The sequence below is a fragment of the Sinohyriopsis cumingii genome, chromosome 6 (assembly GCF_028554795.1).
Source record: "Sinohyriopsis cumingii isolate HCF-2022 chromosome 6, ASM2855479v2, whole genome shotgun sequence".
Classification (NCBI taxonomy): domain Eukaryota; kingdom Metazoa; phylum Mollusca; class Bivalvia; order Unionida; family Unionidae; genus Sinohyriopsis; species Sinohyriopsis cumingii.
Genome location: NC_142966.1, coordinates 29,223,267 through 29,243,667, shown reverse-complemented (window position 1 = coordinate 29,243,667; position 20,401 = coordinate 29,223,267).

Below are 20,401 nucleotides of genomic sequence, written 5' to 3'. Positions count from 1 at the left end.
CAAACTCAAGCTTTTATTTCATTCAAAGATTTACTGATGGAAGAAAAAAAATCGTTCTACAATTTTTTAGAGTGTAAACTTTTGAAAAAAATGACATGACGAACAGTTCACGTAATTATGGTGACTACTGATCACAATTTTGGAGAGGTATCTTCAGACGGGAACATATTCCATTAGGGTATAAATCAAAACTACAATGAGAGAGAGAGAGAGAGAGAGAGAGAGATCATGTATTCCCTCTTTAAAAATATGACGACACGTACGTTTGTTTTTATGGCACATTTCCCTTATGAAAGTTTCAAAGAAACACCCATTCCATTTACATAAGATAAGAATTCTTTAATTCAGACTACATAGTCTATACATCTAAATTAAAATATAGATATAAAGTAAAATCACTGAAAACATAAAAGAACATATAGAACATAACACAATCACATCCATAGAAAAAATGCACCCTTTACAAAAAATATCACAAGAGTGAACTGAAGACGCATGTAATTAAAGAGTGACCACAGAAAAGTACATCCAAACAAATCGTGCTATATTTCGTAACATGACTAACATAATTTCCATGAGCCGCTCATGGCGTGATCATTTGTGTTTTAGTTTTATTGTTTGTGAAGTGACTAATGGTCAGGTACAGAAAAACGTGTCTGATCATCTCACGGTGCGAATAACAAGTGAAACCAATTTGAAGCTAAGGCGGTCGAAAATATCGACTGACCAATGAAGTCACTTACAATGTGTAACACATTGTTTGGTTGTAAATTCGGGGCAAGTAGAGTAGCGACCAGCCGCAGAATAAAAAAACACGTCCGATCTTGTCGGTGTGCGAAATGGTACTGAAGTCAATTCGAAGCGAAAGCGGTAAGAAAATAAGTATAGCCAATGAAATCGTTTATGATGAGTGATGCATTGGGGTTTTATTAAAGGTAGTGTGGCAAAATAATACCAGCGCAAGTGTGCTATTACCATTGCAGTGCAGACAGATTGGAGTGTAAACGTACAAACCCTTTGTTGCGTATTGTACCATTTCTTCTTGCCACGTCAAATATTAAACGGCCACAGTACTGGTTCGCGTTTTGAAACTGACAAACATTTTTAATCTTACTCAAACATTTTGACAAGCACACTCACATCAATAGAGACAGAATTGTAAAATATCGGTTAGCCAATGAAGTCACTTATAATGTGTAACACATTGTTTGGTTGTAAATTCAGGGCTTGTTGACAGTATTGAGAAGTCACTTATAATGTGTAACACATTGTTTGGTTGTAAATTCAGGGCTTGTTGACAGTATTGTATAGACAAGCCACAGAATAAAAAAAAACTCGTCCGATCTTGTCGCTGTGCAAAAAGGTACTGAAGTCAATTCGAAGCGAAAGCGATAAGAAAATAAGTATAGGCAATGAAATCGTTTATGATGAGTGATGCATTGGTTTTTTTTTTAAGGTAGTGTGGCAAAATAATGCCAACGCAAGAGCGCTGTTACCATTGCAGTACAGACAGATTGGAGTGTAAACATACAAACCCTTTGTTGCGTATTGTACCATTTCTTCTTGCCACATCAAATATTAAACGGCCACAGTACTGGTTCGCGTTTTGAAACTAACAAACATTTTTAATCTTACTCAAACATTTTGACAAGCACACTCACATCAACAGAGACAGAAGTGTAAAATATCGGTTAGCCAATGAAGTCAATTACAATGTGTAACACATTGTTTGGTTGTAAATTCAGGGCAAGTAGTGTAGCGACCAGACGCAGAATATAAAAACACGTCCGATCTTGTCGCTGTGCGAAAAGGTACTGAAGTCAATTCCAAGCGAAAGCGGTAAGAAAATAAGTATAGCCAATGAAATCGTTTATGATGAGTGATGCATTGTTTTATTTAAAAGGTAGTGTGGCAAAATAATGCCAACGCAAGAGCGCTGTTACCATTGCAGTACAGACAGATTGGAGTGTAAACATACAAACCCTTTGTTGCGTATTGTACCATTTCTTCTTGCCACATCAAATATTAAACGGACACAGTACTGGTTCGCGTTTTGAAACTGACAAACATTTTTAATCTTATTCAAACATTTTGACAAGCACACTCACGTTGTCGAGTAGCGTAGTTTTCTGGAGTACGTACGTACGTGTCCCAGCGACACAGTGCCGTCTCTAGCTCTCTTGAAGACACCAACTATCTGTTTTATTTTTCTTGCAACTATTTTCTTTCGTGGTAGGGTTTGAATCGAAGGGTCGTCAAGATGCATGAGGTGTTTAAGACGCAACGCTGTCGTTGGGTTCCTATATGCTTGGCTTTCACTTGCCTTGTGAAATATACCAAGTCATTGTCACAACGAGAGGTAGAGAGGGTATATATGGAAAGAATGAACTTGGTTAAATCATTTCTGAATCAGCAATCGAGATGAAACGATCGCACGATTTCAGTGAGAGAGAAGAAGAACGTAAGAGGCAGCGAAGTGACGTATCGCCTTACACAACGAAAAGAAGTGTTCGCTCAAATAGGAGACATGAGCGAACCTGAACCAACACCTTCCACGTCTGCGACCAGACAGAGAGAATCTACTCCAAACCAAAGTTCACCAGTCAACCCTGAAAAGTACTATCACATTCGAGAGACGGAAAAGCGCTCCTCTAGAAAATTTAGAACCACGGCTTACACCTACACGGTGAAGTTTAAAGATTTCAAGTCCGACGTACCGTTGGAGAAAGCAGAAGGGTTCATCACCGAGATGTGGGATTCTTTGCTTACCACACTCAAGCGACAATGTCAACCCAAAGAAGACGATCGCTTGACACTATCCATACAACACGACAGCTTGAAATCCCCTATTTGGATCGAGTTTAGCAGACCCGCAGAACTGACCCCTTCCAAAGTCATGGACAAGATACAACAGGTGCAACAATCCAATGACAAGTTTGACATCACCGATGGTAAAGCCACACTGAAAATGGCTCACGTCTCTCTTCCTCAAGGGACAGGACGCAAAAAGGTCTTATTGGTGGACGACCTTCGCAACGCCAAAACAAGTCTCGTCCGAATTAACAACCCTCATGACCAGATGCGTTTAGCCCGTGCCATCGTGGTGGGACGAACCTATGCCAACAAGAACGACACGGTAGAATGGAAAAGAACCTGGAAAACTATTCAACAATCCGACCGAGCCAAACAACGAAATGAAGCAGAACTCCTGTTACAACAAGCCGGCCTGTCCAAAGACACACCCTGTGGCATTCCTGAGATGCAAAAATTGCAAGATGCCCTAGCTCCACGCTACACCTTGAAAGTGCACCCTCAAGAAATGCGCGGGTCTCTGTTGTTTCGAGGCCAAGATTTTAAGGACGGAAAATACATTCACCTTTATCATCACGATGAACATTTCGATACCATTACCAGTATCAGTGGATTCCTGGGATATGTTTATTATTGTGAGAAATGTGACTATGGTTATAATAATCGAGAGCAACACAAACATTGTGGATGGAAATGCTCAGGATGTTTGGCCTCTCAACCCTGTCTGAGCGAAGGACCAGTGCCTTGTTCAACTTGTCTGCGCACGTTTGTCAGCCCTACCTGTTACCAACAACATTTGAAGACGCAAGGTTCACAGAAGAAATGCGCTTGTCAACTGCTGAGATTGTGCCCCGCGTGTGGACAAGTCATACGTACCAATAGTGTCAAGGCACACGTATGTTCAGGAAAGAAAAAATGTCACATTTGTCACCACATCGTGGACTTGGAACACCAATGTTACGTGCAAAAAATACCAACCCCCACCAGAGAAAGAGGACGGTCACAAGAAGAAAGGCAATTTCATCTTTTTCGATTTCGAATGCATGCAAGAGACTGGCATTCACATTCCTAATTTCTGCGTGGCTCATCGAGCGTGCGAGAAGTGTATTCAAGAACCTATCTTCAGTTATTGCCCTCACTGCATCAAAATTCCTGGAGGGCGTGAAAAAATCTTTCGAGGACCAAAGACGCTAGACGATTTTGCCAAATGGGTCTTAGACCCTATCGACAAGACATGGGGCAAAGAGGACATCGAACGTTACCGAGATTGTCATCGCCATGCCACAGTGATGGCTCACAATTTCTCCGGATACGATGGACAGTTTCTTTTGAGGTTCTATACGGAACATGGCACCGAACGTCCTAAAGTCACTTTGAACGGAGCCAAATTCATTTTCATACAAGTGGGACAAGTGCAGTTTAAAGATTCGATGAGTTACTTGGCCATGCCTTTGAGTCGAATGCCTAAAACGTTTGGAATGACAGAAATGGCTAAAGGGTACTTTCCACACTTTTTCAATACGGAAGCCAATCAACATGCCGTTCTACCCCATTTGCCTGAGGCTCACTATTACGACCCCGACAACATGCATACCGAACAACGAGAAGATTTCTACGCTTGGTACCAGGCTCATGCCTCTGACCCCTTCGACTTTCAGGAAGAAATGTTAAAGTATTGTCGTTCCGACGTAGACATTTTACGACGTTGCTGTGGAAAATTTCGAGAACTGTTCATGGAACACGGAGGGGTCGATCATTTGAAAGAAGCTTGCACCATTGCCAAAGCGTGTTCCTTAGTGTACCGCCAACGATTCATGCCTCAAAAGACCGTGGCTGTCATCAGTCCTCAAACGACCAACTATGTCAAGCGTCAATACTCGGTCAAAGCCCTACGCTGGTTACATTACTTGTGCGACAAGGAAGGCAAATGGATTCAGCATGCCCGCAACGGAGGAGGCGAAAGGACCATCGGAACGTATTCGGTTGATGGCTGGGACTTAAAAAACCCCAAGATCGTGTATGAGTTTAACGGTTGCTTATTTCACGGATGTCCCGTCTGCTACCCTGACCGTGACACTAAAAATCAGTTTTTACAACGGACCATGGGAGACCTGTACCACGACACCTGTCAGCGACGCTTGAAGTTAGAACAGCAAGGATACCAAGTGGTGGAAATGTGGGAACACGAATACGATCACCGTTTGAAAATCGATCCCGAGTTTAAACGTGTCGTGGAAAGTTACAAGCTGATGGACCCCCTGAACCCGAGGGATAGTTTGTACGGAGGAAGGACCAATGCCACCTGTTTGCTGTACCAAGCCGACGAAAAGAAAGGAGAAGAAATCAAATACTTGGATGTGTGTTCGCTGTATCCATACGTGTGCAAATATTGTCACTTTCCTACAGGGCACCCGCGATTGCTGACGGAACACATCGACCTGGTCAACATTCGACAATACGAAGGCTTGATCAAGTGCAAAGTTTTGCCTCCCACGAACCTATACCATCCCGTCTTACCTCACCATTGTCAAGGCAAACTGATGTTTCCCTTGTGCCGTACTTGTGCCGAAACGTGCAACCAAGATCAGCCTTGTCAGCACACACAGGAAGAACGGGCCTTGACGGGAACCTGGGTCAGCGTAGAATTGTTCAAAGCTATGGACATGGGATACCAACTGTTAGAAGTGTACGAAATTTGCCACTTTCCCAAGACACAACAATACCACAAGGGTGACCCTACTCAGAAAGGCATTTTCGCAGACTACGTGGATGCCTTTTTGAAACTGAAGCAAGAAGCCAGCGGCTATCCTTCCTGGTGTCACACTCCCGAAGACCAAATAAAATTCAAAGAGAAATACCGGGAACAAGAAGGCATCACTTTAGACCACATCGAGAAAAACGAAGGCAGGCGATCGTTTGCCAAAGTGATGTTAAATTGCTTGTGGGGCAAAATGGCACAACGACCGTGTTTACCCAAGACGGAATATTTGACAGAACCTTCCCGCTACTTCCAGATGATTCACGACAAAACCAAATACATGAAACACGTGGACGTCGTTCGAGAGAATTTAATCTTGGTCAATTGCGAAGAAGATCTGGACTTTGTACAAGACGACCCTTTTGGAAATGTCATCATTGCGGCTTACGTGACGGCTCATGCTCGCTTAAAATTGTACGAAGCTTTAGAACTGTTAGGGGATCGCGTCCTGTACTTTGACACGGACAGTTGCATCTACATCGATCGACCGGGTCAGCAACACCCTAACATCGAAGGAGACCGTTTAGGAGCCTGGACAGACGAACATCCTGACGACAAGATTCTAAGTTTCGCGAGTGGCGGTCCTAAAAATTACGGCTACGGATACCGGGACCCACAAGGAGAAGTGCACACAGAGTGTAAAGTGAAAGAATTGACTCTGAATTATCGTACCAGTCGTGTGGTCAACTTTGGCGTATTGAAAGAAGCCTTGCAGTCTGGAGAGGATGCAAACTTTAAAGTGACCACCTACCAGCCGAACAAGATTGTACGTTTATCCACTCACCACATCGTCAGTCGACCCTTGGAAAAAGTCTATCAAATCGTGTACCAGAAGCGAGTGCGACTTCCCAACCACTTTACTTTGCCGTACGGTCACATCAATATTGGTCAGCATATAAAAAAGGACAACGTCCAAGACCAACAGTTCATTGTCACTACTAAGACCAATTGAGTAAAAATGAATCCCTTCAAACAGCAAGTATAGAGCGTAAGACTCAAGTCCAACGAGAAACTCGGGTGTGATTCTTTGCCTCACTATCACATCACCAATGCAGTAACACATCTTAGTTATTTATGTACTAACGCCACGACAAACTACGTGCAGCTAGTGAAACTTCCAGACCACAAAACTTTACCTTATGGACATACTGATATCACCCAGTATAAAAAGGGACGACTTCCAAGAACGACACTTCATTGCGAGGACAAGCAACGAGAAAGATGAATCACTCTACGCAGATGAAAAAAGAGAAGGAACAAACATCACTGACCTCTTTCACTACCATACCGTCACAGCAAAGTGCGTCCAAGAAGGGAAAGGATTCAGTAGACCTACAGGAGTATTTTAGCATCCAAATGACTCAGACAGCGACCTCAAGAAAATTTAGAACGACAACTTACACCTACACGGTGAAATTTTAGAGACTTCGCGTCTGACATTTCAGCCGAGGAAGTAGCAGGTTTCATTACGGACCTACTTGACTCACTGTTAGAGGAACTCAAATGTCATTGCCAAGTCAAAGATCGAGGTCGTTTGAGCCTATCTATGTATCACGACAGTTTGAACTCACCTGTATGTCTCGGATTTAGCACACCTGCAGAAATAACTTCGTCCAAACTTTTTAGGGCTATTGAAGACGTGCAGTCGATGAGAGGAGAATTTGACATCAACGAAGGAAAAGTAACCATTCATATGGTATACATTGTACCTCCATGGGAAGAAGACGATGACTGCACTTGATCTGCTTACTGATAAGTGTACCTAGCACGATGGATATAACAGCCGATTTATGAATGAAACGGATTAAGTGATGGGAAATATCTACGCTGGGACACAAGTGCTAGCTGACCAGATTTTTAACAACGTGTGAGACGAATAGAGAGAGAGAAACATGAACTTTGTCCTATTTGATTGCATGTTACTTGTTTTGTGTTAGCTTTTTCTTATAAATGAACATTAAATGTAAACAGGTTTACTAGAGCCAAGAACTAAATAACTAGTAAATAGGTTTGTTTGATGTAGAAATGTTTATGTATTAAATGGATAGTGCTTAGACCAAAGCACAGGCCAGAGAGCCCATGTATATACTTGAATAAATGTTTTGAACCCATACAATAGACTTTTCTTTTTTGAGCCTCTATTCTCTCTGTGAAGTTTGTTTTTTAGGACATTTCTGTCGTCTTTTCTGTGTGTTTAAATGTGTATTTGTACGTTTGTCCCTATCTACCCTTTGTCCTTACAAATACATTAAAATCCCTATAAAATGTTTTGACCCTATAAACCTCATAACGTCACCCAAAGTTCAATTCCCATTGACATCCAGGTGACATTCCCATGTTCAATTTCCATTTACGACAAAGTGCAAACCCCATATTTTAACGTTAAAGTCCCATTGACGTTAAAGTACCGGTCCTGTTCAATTTCCATGTTCAATTCCCCTTGACGCTCTACAGTTCCATCCATGTTAAAATTTCCCATGTTAAATTCCCCTTGACGCCAGAGTGAATCGACTGTTTTTGCATAGTAAGTCCACTTGACGCTAGGGTGACCCCATATACTACTATTATTATTTAGGACCAACAAGACATCATAAGAAGTCTTTTGGTGGAAATCCCATGTTGATATTACTTTCTATTTTGGAGAAGAACAATCTGGTGTATGCTCTTCATGTTAATCTTTAAATAATCCCAGCCCTTTTTTCTAAACATATGGATAACAAGTTGGTTCACTATACGAATTTGTGGAAAGCATTATCATATTAATGTCTGCCATTTTTTCTTTAAATCAGAACATATTTTATTCTCATCATACTAAAAATATTTACAACTCGCTCTCTCTCTCTCTCTCTCTCTCTCTCTCTCTCTCTCTCTCTCTCTCTACATTATTTGATTGGCCAGATATTTAATATAAAGGCCTCATTGGTTGTTAACACCTGCTGTGCATCCAACTGTGTTTTGCTAACATCATCAGCAGCTAAACAATTATGAGCTCACAGTTAGCAAATTCCTCAGTAAGGAGAGTGCATGGGTCAGATGTTTACAGTGATAGCGTGTTTGAGCCCACAAATCTTCTTTATACCCATAAAAAAAAACAAAGTTTTGTATGGAGACTTCATTTATAATGCTATGGAAAGTAGAAGAAAGCAGGTTTGGATTACTGAACTATAATTTATACTCTGGAAAGCCAATATGCAGCTAGCAAAACTGCACCAGAAAAGGAAACCAAATAATTCTAAGAAACTACCTCTCCCCCACCCGGGAAAAGCCATTTACAATGAGCTAGTAATAAGGACACAAGCACCTACCTCCCCCCCCCCCAACATGCAGTGGCCCAAATTCGCTATTTAAAACCCAACAAACCCAAACACATGTAGTAAAGTTATATTAGCACCCCATGACTCCGTTCCAGCATTTGTTGGTAAAGAGTTGGAGGTGTCACACTGTTGTTCGTTTCTAAAGGTCATGGTTTGTAATTTATGTATTCCCCGTTCTCCCAATTTTGAATTTCATGTATGCATTTTTTTCCTTCATGTCAGGTTGTTCTTTGTTTCATTTTGTCATAATTTTTGAGTTGTCCCTGTATGCTGGTTGTGAGATCTACTCCATTACCACCCGGTACGTAGGTCAGTTTCCATTTTCAGGTCAATACTTGCAAACACTAATACTTGTGAATGTTTTCTTGCCTTAAACCTTACATGCATAAAGGGGCCTTGAGTGGCCGAGTGGCCTAAAGCACTCTCTGTTACATATCACTGCCATTTCACCTCTGTCAGCATGGGTTCCAGTCTCAGATTCGGCCAATGTGGGTATGTGGGTTTTGTCTCGGGTTCTTCCTCCACCATTAATACTGGCCGCCATGTATCGTATAGCCTATCGTGTGCTGAAAAAGGACATAAAACACTACAACAACAACAACAACATGCATGAAACTTAGGATCGAACTCCTTTTTCCTTTGCAGAAGTCCTGGGTTAAAGTTTCCGCTCCCATCCCCATTTTGTTATCATTATTATTTTGAAGTGAATTTGCCATAGTCATTAAAGTCCGGTGTGGTGCTGTTTGTGTGTGTTGTGATGTAACTGTAGGCTTAAAAAAAAGATCATTAGAAACTAATTTAGACACATAGTGCCTCTAACATAATGTGCAGGAGAAAGTGGGCCGAAATCCCGCCAGCTGATGACAGATGGAAGACAGCAGGCGGTGAAGCCGATATCAAATTACCAAACAAGACTGATAATTGCGTCCACATAAACACGCGACCTAATGATGAATGATAAACACAGAAGGATCTAACATTAGGACATATACGAGTGAGTCATGCAAAATACCACAGGGGAGAATTAACAGAATATAACCAAGAAATAGTTGTTGTTGTTGTTGTTGTAGGGTTTAACGCCATTTTTCAGCACGCGATAGGCTTTACATGGCGGCCAGTTTTAATGGTGGAGGAAGAACCCTGAAAAACCCAGAGAAGAACCACCGACCCACGAGAAGCTACTGGCAGGCTTTCCCACTTACCCACGCTAGCCGAGCCTTGGACTCGAACCCACGCAGACAGAGGTGAGATGGCAGTGATCCGGAACGGTGAGCGCTTTAGACCACTCGGCCACTCGGGCCCCCCCCCCCCCAAGAAATAGAGTACTAATTACAAACTAATTCTTAAACATAGGGCGAAATAAGAACAAATGAAACTTTTGAAACCAGGATTTTCTTTACCTTGCCTACAATAAAAACATTGACACCCACGACAACAAAAACAACATAGTATATCTCCCTGGAAAAGCCATCTCAGGATGTGCTGGCTGAGAGGACATCAGATCACCTTCAAGCAAAAAATTGCATTAGAAAAATCATCTTGTTTATGGAAAGCCTTCCAAGGTGGCTAGTAAAATTACACCAGAAACTCTTCTGATTAGCATATTTTCCATCACGTCAGCGTGTTGGAAAATTTCAAATGTATATAATTTTAATCATTCTTAGTTGAACAATTTTTTGCCATCATACTAAAGTGGATTTGGAATGGGCATACTGATATACGGATATAAGGACAGAAATTTCCTGAAGGACACAAGCAAAATAAAAAGGCACAAGGAAGACTTTTAAGGGCTCGAACTATGTGATAAAGGAAGATATAATGAAGGCAACATATGACTTCACTGTAAAAGTAAAACATGAATCTTTGTAAACTGTCATTTTTGTAATGGAAGAATAATGGGAACATGAATAATGATAAAAACTCAGATTCTAGATGAGAGAAAACCTGTCAATACTAAAAGACCACATTCCCAAGTAAAATCTTACAGCATAGTGCAATCTGACCAAGTATGTAAGTAAACTTATAAATTAGCATCATATAACTTTTTAAAATTTAATATATGGAAGTGTTCCTTTCCTACAATATTTGTCTTATCTTTGATACTAAATTAAACTGTTTGTAAAATAGCTTTTTCACCTATTTAACCACTAGTGGTTAGAGCATCTGCCTCGAATGAGGGAGGTCGCAGGTTTGAACCCTGGACAAGTCATACCAAACACTTCTAAAAGTGGTACTGACAGCTGCCTTGCTAGGCACTCAGCATTAACAGTTAGTCTTAGGACTGGTTGGCCTTAAGTGTCTAATGCTAATGTGACTAGGTGAGACATCATGCTTCATGTCTACTGTATGTTGCCCCAGTGATATACATCCCTATTAACTGCCACACTGCAGACATCATAGTGATATTACTGATTTTAAAAAAAAAACTACGTTAACAATCTAAATCACACACACTCACACATTTAGCCTTCTTTCTATCTTGACAAGGAAGATACCTATTGTTAACCATGCAAAACTGTAATGGATGTCCCCAAATTACTTATTTTTTGCAATCATTATTTAGTATAACTGGAGTTTAGCTTGTTTACGTACAAGAAGAGTTAGAAAACCAGTCTGCTTTTGTTTCTATAAATCGTCTAAAGGCTTACTGTCAGACAGGAGAACAATTAAAATCCACTTCTTTGATGCTGATCATGTATTACGAAAACTGGTCATGGGTGCAAGGGACAGTTTTTATGATAAAATTTAATGTTGCATAAACCTGCCAAATAATTTTTTTAAATTAAACAATACATCAGTGAGGTCAAAGAGGGCCATAATTTTGGATAGGCATTATAAAGCAAAACATAAGAATATCACTCGCTTGGCCTGATAAGTCAATGGAAATTCACAGAATAAAATGTTTTTGCACCATATCCCCAAATTGTTACATGCAATTTTCATGTTCGAAGGCCTGCCATTTTTGAGAGCAATGTTTTATGATGCTCACAGTGCAAACACCAGCCCTTTCCCTGGTTAATAATTCTGAAGAACATTGCCCACTTAATAGCTAGATGCAAGTCAAAATATTTTGTCATCCAAGCAGTTTTTGAGATATTCTACTTGCCTTGAACCAACATGTCTACTGCTATAACTGGCTAGTTCTGCTTCCTAGATGACTATGGGTGTTTCATTGGCTACTTACTGTGCAGTGATTATATGAGGTGTACATGCCTCACATCAGTTTAAAAAAATGCACAAATCTAAAAGACCTAATTAACAAATATAACCATATCTTTAATTATTAAACAATAATATTTTTAAAAAAAAGTCACACCACAACCTTAAGTTAAGAAATTTGCCATGTCCACTGCATCTTTAATACCTTGAGGGTGGGATTGGGGGTCAGTGAAGGTTAACCATTGGTAAGCCAAAAGCAAGGTTTTTCACTAATACCAAATGAACAGCAATGAAGCAGACTACACAGGTTGCATCATTTGGATTGCTAAGATATTTTAGATAAAAAGAAATTAAAAAAGCAAAGTTAAAAAATAAGTGACAAACAAGTCACAGCAATACTCTTATTAAATTACTGGGCACTGGTTTTACCATTTTAAAAACGTTTAGATAGTTCACTTAACAACATGGACAATTTGTGTTTTAGGTATCACCTGTGACTTTGTTTACTTCTTGTCTTTCCTCTTTTCTCAGTATCTTATTGACAGTATGAAACTTTGTTTTATATGTAACCAAAGAATAACAAATAAAATGTTCACTATTGCAGTTTTGGAGAAGACTGTCTATGCAAATACAGAAATAAAGTACTCAGCAATGTCAAATATCATTAATTTTAAGAAAGGGACAATGGATGAGTTACTGAGAATTGCCTCCATGGGTTTGGGGAGCCCAGTCAAAAAAGGATGTTTTAAAAACCTGAAAAAGAATGCAATACTTGATATATCTATTGCAAGATTTGCATATTATAAAACGATGGGACACATATTAGATCATGTTTGGTTTATGAATGTATCTTCAATTCCTTTGCATCCAACTCAAGGGGAATACATTTTTTTTACTAAACAATAACTTTCAGTTTTCCATACACAGAGTAAAAGCAGATGTAAATGGCAACAAGATAGTTTTAGATATTTCAGCTAACAATCACAGGTATGCACTTATAAACAAAGAATATATAGTTTCACAGCATGCAGATGACACCACTCTCACCCTGGATGACTTTTCAAAGTCCCTTAAGTCAACTCTGTAAGTTATCTACTAATATTGTAAATTTTCTGGACTCTGTATAAATAGTGGAAAAAAAATTAATTGTGTATTTATATAAAGTACAATAAGGTACTGTGAAGAATATCATTTAGATTGGAATACATCTTATTTTAGGTATGTAGGTACATGTATTACATTCTCTATAGAGTTAGACAATATAGTCAAGCTTAATTATGAAAGCAAATTCAGAGAAGTTAAATATTTACTTTTACAGTTGTCGGTATGGCCTTGTTTATTTGATGCTTTTGTTGTTGTTGTTGTTTTTGTAGGGTTTAAAGAAATTTTTCAACACATGGTAGGCTATAGATGGTGGCCAGGATTAATGGTGGAGGAGGAACCAGGAAAAGCCCTGGAAAGAACCACCGACCCACGAGAAGCTATAGGCAAGCTTTCTCACATACCCACATTAGCTGAATCCGAGACTCAAACCCACGCAAACAGAGGTGAGATGGCAGTGATCCATAAGGGATAGCACTTTAGACCATTCAGCCACTCGGGGCCCCTAATGCTTTTGTTGAAAGGAAAAGAAACATTTAGCAGTTTTATATACACATCAGTAAATTAGAGTAATTTCAAAGGTAATAATGCAGTAAATTGTTAAAGTGCTCTTTGTCTCATATGAGATTAGTAATAAGAGAAAATAATTATTTAAAATAGTAACAGAATGCAAATATTGTCAACTTTATAAAGCTTGTAATAACAAGCAAATGTTTAATCTAGTGATAACATGCAAATGTGCATGACCATATAAGTACATGTGTGTATATTGTCTAAGTGTTTGTGTTGATATATGTTTGTATGCTAAATATGTGTACATGTAGAAAATGCTTATAATAAACATATGCTCTTTTTGTCACTCTCACTCTATTCTTTTTGTTTTGCACTCTCTTTCCTTAAGGACTCACAGTACTAATTCCACTCCAATGGTAAACGTATGGAAACACTATCATATTCAAAATTCAATAACTTAAAATTTATGGGTGCTGATAATGACACCTATAATTTTTCGTGCACATCTAACCTTGGTGCAAGCTTATGTGTGGAGAACACCATATGACCCGCGGCAATTTGTTTACATACATGTGCATGAAACACGTGTTATTGATTCTGCACCAAATGAATCAGGTGCTACTTTCAGTATTGAGTACTCCTGAGTCAAGCCTGTAAAAATGCTAAAATTGTATCAGTAGAAATTTGTCAATATTTTTTTTACATTACATATAGGACAAGCTCTCAAAAGATATTTTTCCTAAAATTTTAATTTTCATTATTAACCAATTATGGACCACCAAACCTGTAAATGCTCTATCATTTCTTCACCCATTTCTAGACTGGTTCACAGTTCTTCCGTATAATTAGTACCGTGTGTCCTATAACCAGATTTAATTTTTTTTGAAAAAGTTGTATTTTACTCCTTGATATTAGAGCATAATTGTAAGAAAGAATTGGCCATGCTTGTGCATGGATAATAGTGCAATAGCATTTTATGTGTTACCAATATCTATAGTTAAATTGCATCCGCATTACATGTTGCTGTGTTGTATTGTACTTATTAATGGCTTATTCTTGTTATTAAAATAATTGTTTTCTGCCTTTGTATCTTCATGTTGTCTTTCTATGGCATGCATGCTACACAAAAGAAACACAAGCATGCTGACATCAGCAAGTATGACATCACAGGGTATCAAATTACATGACGCATTGTATTTTCATCTCTCACTGGCTATAAGACAAGTTTTAAATGTTTTAAATTTCAAAATTGCATTTCTTTTCTTGCTGACTCTCACAGAAATAAGATACAGTGCATCCCTATTCACATCAATCAAACAAAACAAATAAGTGTGCCACATGACAGGTCAAAATGATAAGAGGCCATTGCCCTTTTGTGACTAAAACAAATACACACACCCATGAAGCATCAAGAGATGATGACATTACAAACTTATTGAAACTATCATCACATGTGATTCATGACCCCCAAATGTTAATAAAAAGGTATAAAAACCAAGGAAGAGTTCCATAAGCTTTATTATACTGAATAATTAAATAACATAGTGCTACTTTTTAGTATAAAACTATGGGGAAGGGTGAATAAGCAATGAATAGACAGAGTAATTTCTTCAAGCCTGGTAATGTTCCCCACAACGGGGGGGGGGGGGGGGAATGTGTATCAACCCAAATAACACATCAACATGAGGTATGTTACATAAGGACATCAAGAGACAAATTTGAAAAAGCTATCCAAAGTTCCTATAATGCTGACATTGATGTTGGAGATAGAAAGTGTATGCACAAACTGTTATGACTCAAGCTATTAAGTATGCTGGAGGTGGAGAAATGTGTGAAAAACTTTGCTATGCCAAGACAAGTTCATGTCTCTATGCAATATGCAGACACTGATAAAAATTTTCACTGAACACACTACTTGTTAAATTTAAGTAATAGAATTGAATTGCATATTGAAGTTGTCTAATACATAAATATATACGTACATTTACCCAAAGCTCATAAAAAGTTAAGAAAAAGTCTCAAAATCACTACTTTTCACTATAAGCAGTGTTAAATTACTTACTTTTTAATATAAAGCTGAAAAAATGCATACATTATTGAACAAAAGAGAAACAAAGCAAACATTGCAATCACTCAATTACAGTCAAAGGGGAGGTAATACACCTTGATTTGGCAAACCAAATAGCAAGCTCTAATTTACAGCTAAATGATTCCTTACTATTACTTGATGGTAAGAACAGAGCAATGTAGGTTTTATAAATAGCTTTTGTTTCAAATATGAAACCATATTTCTGACATGAAGCTTGTTTTCATTTATTCACAACAACATATATGGTGAACAAAACACATATCGCTTAGTGCATGCAGTAATCAAATGCTGAGATTTGGAATAATGTGTTCTGAGACCACAAGTTGCAACACCCTGAGTATAAAGGTTTTCTATCATGGGACTTGGTACATGAAGAAAAAAGAGATCTGGTTTGGTGGGAGAGAGCAGTATGTTCACCATGCAGTTATACATCAAGAATGTTTCAACTGTATGAAGAGAGGTTGGGGAAGAAAAACTGCCTGTGTAAAGAATGCAATACAGATAGGACTTTTGCAGACTTATATTGGGAGTGAAGGGTTGAAAACTATTATTTTAAGTGAAAATATCCCTCCCTGCTCCGTCAACAAAAGGAATGCAGAAAAGTTCCAATACTGTTTGCCCAAAAATGTAATGTACCAATATGAGAAACATGCTGAACATAGAATAGGTGTCAAGGAGTTTAATTCTAGGATAAGAAATAAGACCGGTATAATTGATATTCAATGTGACTCGACATATAATAATTCAATTTACAGGTTGAGGCAATGCAGCATGTGCAGTTTTGTGCACAGTCCTTGTTTTTACAATGTTCTCTGCTTTGATCTGCTGAGTGTGTCTCTAAAGTTAAATGATCAGTACTGATACATAAGTGATTGTGACATAAGTGGCTTACATATAAAATCTCCCCCACCCTCACCCCCTTTTGGGGAATTGTTGCATGTGTTAAATGGTATTTAACCATATAGGTCAATCTATGGGTACCATCATATGAAATTCTGCCATCAGGCCATACTATGCTCTTTTCCCTATGGCCTGAGCTATCTACTTCCACTCTCCAGTGTATAAAACCATCCCCATCTGTCTTTTGTATAGAATTTTTCTCCAAAATCACATGCAAACCATGATAAAAAGACTCCATTATGATTGTCATATGTAAAAACCACCAAATTGATACCCTGTATGCACGTGGTAACCATGGAAACAACAAACTCCTGTTATGGTATAGGTCGCATATAGGACTCACGGTACTAATTCCACTCCAATGGTAAACATATGGAAAAACTATCATATTCAAAATTCAATAACTTAAAATTTATGGGTGCTGATAATGACACCTATAATTTTTCGTGCACATCTAACCTTGGTGCAAGCTTATGTGTGGAGAACACCATATAACCCGCGGCAATTTGTTTACATACATGTGCATGAAACACGTGTTATTGATTCTGCACCAAATGAATCAGGTGCTACTTTCAGTATTGAGTACTCCTGAGTCAAGCCTGTAAAAATGCTAAAATTGCATCAGTAGAAATTTGTCAATATTTTTTTTACATTACATATAGGATAAGCTCTCAAAAGATATTTTTCCTAAAATTTTAATTTTCATTATTAACCAATTATGGACCACCAAACCTGTAAATACTCTATTATTTCTTCACCCATTTCTAGACTGGTTCACAGTTCTTCCGTATAATTAGTACCGTGTGTCCTTAAGAGACTGACATATTTGTCTCCCTCTTTCTTTTTCCTTCTGTACAGTAGCCAATATTAAGTTTTGTATTGGGCTTAGAATATAATGCTATATAGTAGTGTTAACCAATACTCCCTGTAAAGTAATGTGCTCACAATGAATTATGATGTAGTCCGTCAGATGGTTCCCTGAACAACTGTAATCTACATTCAGGGAAATATAAAAACAAATGACCCTTTCTTTTATGGCAGTGTTATTTTCCCAAATTATTCTGTTAGAATTGTTGGCATAAGGTTGTATGACATTTGTGCAAATCAACTTTCACAGATGCATACAACAGTTTTGAAATTTTGCAATGCAAGGTTTTAGCTTGGATACTACATGTATTCACATCCCTATCTTAGGACAATATTTACAATCATGTCATTATTATTCATATTAATTATTTAATATATTTTAAAATTATATAATGTGATCAGCACATTGTAATGCCAAATGTTACCTACCATTGGTTTGGTTATTTGATCTGATGCACATAAACTTATTTTTACATAGGTCATTCTTTACCAGTAATGTTTCTTTTTATTGTCATAGTAATGTATTTTTTTTATTAGGATCATACTTTTGTTGACATTGATATAACCTAAGCCCAGTTCGCAAACATGTTGAAATTATTGTAATATTATGTACTTTAATGTACACCATCTATGATGTAACATTGATTTGATAGAGAGAAAGAGAGCTTAGTTTGCAGGTTGCATACCGGCCTATGCCACCCTGGGTTAGCATGATATAGACAATAATGTCTGAGGCCCATTGTTGCAAAAGGGGGAAAAAGTGATAGGGGTCAGCAACAAAAAACAGAGATGGTCAGCCAATCAGAAACACTCATATTTACTTTTTCTTGCCTAATGTAGTGATTTTTGCTGAGATGTGGCTTAAGCATATTATTCTAAATGATGAAATACAGGAAGGAAAGGTTACACTTGAGTGTGATGCAAGCATTAAAAAAAAAAAAACATTCAGACTGTTCTACAGTGTGACTTGGACATTTCTGACCTTAAATGTACATGGATAGAACTAAATGATACAGGGAAGAAGGTAGTAGCTGCATGAATATGATGATCACCTAATTATAACATAGCTGCTTGGGAGGAACTTGAATTTAGTATAGAGATAGCCCAATCCACTAAACTTAATCATTTCATTTCAGTAGATTTTAACTGAAAAAGTCTCTCCTTCCTGAATAAAAGAATATCACTGTTTTGAAACTTAAACTCAGTTAATGTGTAAGGATATAGGAATGGTCCCAAATTTGGTTGGCTACATTTAATTCAAATAAGACTGAATTAAATCTAATACAGTATCACAAAAAGGTACTCAAACTATCCAAATATGTATACATGACTGAAACAAACATGCAAGAAATTACTTAATGTAAACATATGGGTGTTATCTTTGTTAGTGATTCCTCATTGTACACACATACTCAATATATTCCTGATAAAACCTGCAAGGAAGTTTAAAACTTAAGAAAGTTTCAAATACAAACCAGATTGATTCTCCTTGGAAAAATGTACACAATGGTTATATTTTATCAAGTTTTGGCTGAACTGCAGTCTCATTTTGTTGAACCTAGAACTAATAATGACTTAATGGACAGAATGATTTTTGTGTTAACATACATATATACAGATCTAGTTAAAGCATAATAAAGATGGTCTTCCTTAGTAGATATGAATGTAATAGTGCCACTGCTGTTCTTGTTTCAGTTTTTGTTTTTGTTTTTATTGAACTTAAAGAATGCTACACAGAGCATACATTCTATGAATTCTGTAATTTTCATAAGTAAATGATAGCTATTTTAAGTAAATTTATGACCAGGTATGTGTATCTGCCAAAAGAGACAGTCTCATTGCACCAAGAGTGACAGTCACATTGCAGTAAAGAGTGACAGTCACACTGCAGTAAAGAGTGACACTCACATTTCACCAAGAGTGACAGTCACATTGCAATAAAGATTGACAGTTACACTACAGTAAAGAGTGACAGTCACATTACAGCAAGGAGTGACAGTTACATTGCACCAAGGGTGTATGTCACATTGCTGTAAAGAGTGACAGTCACACTGCACCAAGAGTGGGTCACACTGCAGTAAAAAGTGACAGTCACATTGCACCAGAAGTGACAGTCACACTTATTAAAAAGTGATGGTCAAACTGCAGTAAAGAGCGAGTCTCCTTGAAGTAAAGAGTGACAGTCACATTGGAGTAAAGAGTGAAAGTCACATTGCACTAAAGTGTGTGTGTGTGTGTGTGTGTGTGTCATTTGGATTTTTAATGTAGCTTTAAAAATTTTCCAGTCACACTGCTACGATGTCTGTAGTGTAGCAGTTTATAGTGATGTCTAGCACTGGGGCATCATGTCACATTATCCTGACACCAGGCCAACTAGTCCTATCACTAACCTCTTAATGCTGAGAGCCAAGTGAGGCAGCTGTTAGAACCATTTTTGTAAGTCTTTCGTATGACTCGGCTGGGGATTTAACCCACGACCTCCCGCATCCAAGACGGATGCTCTTACCACTAGGCCATCGGAGCAGTGTGCAGTAAAGAGTGAGTCACACTGTACTAAGAGTAACAGTCAGCTTGCAGTAAATTACTTAACTGGAAGTCCATAATTCATTAGAAAACAATAAATGGTTACCGTAATTGCAATCTACAAAACATGTACAGACTGTGAAATGGTGAGAATTACAGCAAATTCAATTTATAAAATCAAGTGAAACATATATGCTACTCCTGCTGACACAAATGTAAAATACTCTTGTGTTTGCATGAAGTTCAGGCATGTATAATACCTTTAATTAGTTCGCTGTTTTATCCACCATTGCATTCAGTAATCAGTAACAATGATACCATGATTTTCAGAATCACTGCAAAGTTATAACACTTGTGCATGTCTAG